Here is a 5000-nt window from a genome sequence, read left to right as displayed (position 1 = left end):
GACCGATACATTTTTTCCATTTTCAGTGAAAAAAAAATTTTTGTCAATTTTCTCAACGTTAAAAACGTTAATAAACTGCGTTTTTATGCGTGGATTAAACATTAAAAAAATTTTGAAATATGTGATGAAAAAGTTTACTCTTGACCGTCGGGACTTAGAAAAATTTCGAGTACCCCGGATCGCCTGCTGGAATTACCGCACGGCCTGGATAGCCCGCATCGACCGATACATTTTTTCCATTTTCAGTGAAAAAAAAATTTTTGTCAATTTTCTCAACGTTAAAAACTGCGATAAACTGCGTTTTTATGCGTAGATTAAACATTGAAAAAATTTTGAAATATGCGATGAAAAAGTTTACTCTTGACCGTCGGGACTTAGAAAAATTTCGAGTACCCCGGATCGCCTGCTGGCATTACCGCACGGGCTGGACACCTCGCTCCGACGAATCGGTTTTTTCCATTTTTTTTGAAAAATAAATTTTTGTAATTTTTTTTAATGTCAAAAACGTTAATAAACGTCATGTTTACGCATGGATTAAACATTGAAATAATTTTAAAACACTTATTAAAAAAGTTGGTGTCGACCGTGGGACTTAGAAAAATTTCGGGAAGTCCGATTCGCCTGCTGGAATTACCGCACGGGCAGGACACCTCGCTCCGACGAATCGGTTTTTTCCATTTTTTTTGAAAAATAAATTTTTGTAATTTTTTTTAACGTTGAAAACGTTAATAAACATCATGTTTACGCATGGATTAAACATTGAAATAATTTTAAAACGCTTATTAAAAAAGTTGGTGTCGACCGTGGGACTTAGAAAAATTTCGGGAAGTCCGATTCGCCTGCTGGAATTACCGCACGGGCAGGACACCTCGCTCCGACGAATCGGTTTTTTCCATTTTTTCCGAAAAATAAATTTTTGTAATTTTTTTTAATGTTAAAAACGTTAATAAACTTCATGTTTACGCATGGATTAAACATTGAAATAATTTTAAAACGCTTATTAAAAAAGTTGGTGTCGACCGTGGGACTTAGAAAAATTTCGGGAAGTCCGATTCGCCTGCTGGAATTACCGCACGGGCTGGACACCTCGCTCCGCCGAATCGGTTTTTTCCTTTTTTTCCGAAAAATAAATTTTTGTAATTTTTTTTAATGTTAAAAACGTTAATAAACTTCATGTTTACGCATGGATTAAACATTGAAATAATTTTAAAACGCTTATTAAAAAAGTTGGTGTCGACCGTGGGACTTAGAAAAATTTCGGGAAGTCCGATTCGCCTGCTGGAATTACCGCACGGGCAGGACACCTCGCTCCGACGAATCGGTTTTTTCCATTTTTTCCGAAAAATAAATTTTTGTAATTTTTTTTAATGTTAAAAACGTTAATAAACTTCATGTTTACGCATGGATTAAACATTGAAATAATTTTAAAACGCTTATTAAAAAAGTTGGTGTCGACCGTGGGACTTAGAAAAATTTCGGGAAGTCCGATTCGCCTGCTGGAATTACCGCACGGGCAGGACACCTCGCTCCGACGAATCGGTTTTTTCCATTTTTTTTGAAAAATAAATTTTTGTAATTTTTTTTAACGTTGAAAACGTTAATAAACATCATGTTTACGCATGGATTAAACATTGAAATAATTTTAAAACGCTTATTAAAAAAGTTGGTGTCGACCGTGGGACTTAGAAAAATTTCGGGAAGTCCGATTCGCCTGCTGGAATTACCGCACGGGCTGGACACCTCGCTCCGACGAATCGGTTTTTTCCATTTTTTTTGAAAAATAAATTTTTGTAATTTTTTTTAATGTCAAAAACGTTAATAAACGTCATGTTTACGCATGGATTAAACATTGAAATAATTTTAAAACACTTATTAAAAAAGTTGGTGTCGACCGTGGGACTTAGAAAAATTTCGGGAAGTCCGATTCGCCTGCTGGAATTACCGCACGGGCTGGACACCTCGCTCCGCCGAATCGGTATTTTCCATTTTTCTTGAAAAATAAATTTTTGTAATTTTTTTTAACGTTGAAAACGTTAATAAACATCATGTTTACGCATGGATTAAACATTGAAATAATTTTAAAACGCTTATTAAAAAAGTTGGTGTCGACCGTGGGACTTAGAAAAATTTCGGGAAGTCCGATTCGCCTGCTGGAATTACCGCACGGGCTGGACACCTCGCTCCGCCGAATCGGTATTTTCCATTTTTCTTGAAAAATAAATTTTTGTAATTTTTTTTAACGTTGAAAACGTTAATAAACATCATGTTTACGCATGGATTAAACATTGAAATAATTTTAAAACGCTTATTAAAAAAGTTGGTGTCGACCGTGGGACTTAGAAAAATTTCGGGAAGTCCGATTCGCCTGCTGGAATTACCGCACGGGCAGGACACCTCGCTCCGACGAATCGGTTTTTTCCATTTTTTCCGAAAAATAAATTTTTGTAATTTTTTTTAATGTTAAAAACGTTAATAAACTTCATGTTTACGCATGGATTAAACATTGAAATAATTTTAAAACACTTATTAAAAAAGTTGGTGTCGACCGTGGGACTTAGAAAAATTTCGGGAAGTCCGATTCGCCTGCTGGAATTACCGCACGGGCAGGACACCTCGCTCCGACGAATCGGTTTTTTCCATTTTTTTTGAAAAATAAATTTTTGTAATTTTTTTTAACGTTGAAAACGTTAATAAACATCATGTTTACGCATGGATTAAACATTGAAATAATTTTAAAACGCTTATTAAAAAAGTTGGTGTCGACCGTGGGACTTAGAAAAATTTCGGGAAGTCCGATTCGCCTGCTGGAATTACCGCACGGGCTGGACACCTCGCTCCGCCGAATCGGTTTTTTCCTTTTTTTCCGAAAAATAAATTTTTGTAATTTTTTTTAATGTTAAAAACGTTAATAAACTTCATGTTTACGCATGGATTAAACATTGAAATAATTTTAAAACGCTTATTAAAAAAGTTGGTGTCGACCGTGGGACTTAGAAAAATTTCGGGAAGTCCGATTCGCCTGCTGGAATTACCGCACGGGCAGGACACCTCGCTCCGACGAATCGGTTTTTTCCATTTTTTCCGAAAAATAAATTTTTGTAATTTTTTTTAATGTTAAAAACGTTAATAAACTTCATGTTTACGCATGGATTAAACATTGAAATAATTTTAAAACGCTTATTAAAAAAGTTGGTGTCGACCGTGGGACTTAGAAAAATTTCGGGAAGTCCGATTCGCCTGCTGGAATTACCGCACGGGCAGGACACCTCGCTCCGACGAATCGGTTTTTTCCATTTTTTTTGAAAAATAAATTTTTGTAATTTTTTTTAACGTTGAAAACGTTAATAAACATCATGTTTACGCATGGATTAAACATTGAAATAATTTTAAAACGCTTATTAAAAAAGTTGGTGTCGACCGTGGGACTTAGAAAAATTTCGGGAAGTCCGATTCGCCTGCTGGAATTACCGCACGGGCTGGACACCTCGCTCCGCCGAATCGGTTTTTTCCTTTTTTTCCGAAAAATAAATTTTTGTAATTTTTTTTAATGTTAAAAACGTTAATAAACTTCATGTTTACGCATGGATTAAACATTGAAATAATTTTAAAACGCTTATTAAAAAAGTTGGTGTCGACCGTGGGACTTAGAAAAATTTCGGGAAGTCCGATTCGCCTGCTGGAATTACCGCACGGGCAGGACACCTCGCTCCGACGAATCGGTTTTTTCCATTTTTTCCGAAAAATAAATTTTTGTAATTTTTTTTAATGTTAAAAACGTTAATAAACTTCATGTTTACGCATGGATTAAACATTGAAATAATTTTAAAACGCTTATTAAAAAAGTTGGTGTCGACCGTGGGACTTAGAAAAATTTCGGGAAGTCCGATTCGCCTGCTGGAATTACCGCACGGGCAGGACACCTCGCTCCGACGAATCGGTTTTTTCCATTTTTTTTGAAAAATAAATTTTTGTAATTTTTTTTAACGTTGAAAACGTTAATAAACATCATGTTTACGCATGGATTAAACATTGAAATAATTTTAAAACGCTTATTAAAAAAGTTGGTGTCGACCGTGGGACTTAGAAAAATTTCGGGAAGTCCGATTCGCCTGCTGGAATTACCGCACGGGCTGGACACCTCGCTCCGCCGAATCGGTTTTTTCCTTTTTTTCCGAAAAATAAATTTTTGTAATTTTTTTTAATGTTAAAAACGTTAATAAACTTCATGTTTACGCATGGATTAAACATTGAAATAATTTTAAAACGCTTATTAAAAAAGTTGGTGTCGACCGTGGGACTTAGAAAAATTTCGGGAAGTCCGATTCGCCTGCTGGAATTACCGCACGGGCAGGACACCTCGCTCCGACGAATCGGTTTTTTCCATTTTTTCCGAAAAATAAATTTTTGTAATTTTTTTTAATGTTAAAAACGTTAATAAACTTCATGTTTACGCATGGATTAAACATTGAAATAATTTTAAAACGCTTATTAAAAAAGTTGGTGTCGACCGTGGGACTTAGAAAAATTTCGGGAAGTCCGATTCGCCTGCTGGAATTACCGCACGGGCTGGACACCTCGCTCCGCCGAATCGGTTTTTTCCTTTTTTTCCGAAAAATAAATTTTTGTAATTTTTTTTAATGTTAAAAACGTTAATAAACTTCATGTTTACGCATGGATTAAACATTGAAATAATTTTAAAACGCTTATTAAAAAAGTTGGTGTCGACCGTGGGACTTAGAAAAATTTCGGGAAGTCCGATTCGCCTGCTGGAATTACCGCACGGGCAGGACACCTCGCTCCGACGAATCGGTTTTTTCCATTTTTTCCGAAAAATAAATTTTTGTAATTTTTTTTAATGTTAAAAACGTTAATAAACTTCATGTTTACGCATGGATTAAACATTGAAATAATTTTAAAACGCTTATTAAAAAAGTTGGTGTCGACCGTGGGACTTAGAAAAATTTCGGGAAGTCCGATTCGCCTGCTGGAATTACCGCACG

Source organism: Nomia melanderi, unplaced genomic scaffold (genome assembly GCF_051020985.1).
Source record: "Nomia melanderi isolate GNS246 unplaced genomic scaffold, iyNomMela1 scaffold0141, whole genome shotgun sequence".
NCBI classification, from domain to species: domain Eukaryota; kingdom Metazoa; phylum Arthropoda; class Insecta; order Hymenoptera; family Halictidae; genus Nomia; species Nomia melanderi.
The sequence above is the reverse complement of the archived record's forward strand: the minus strand, read 5'-3'. Positions refer to the sequence as shown.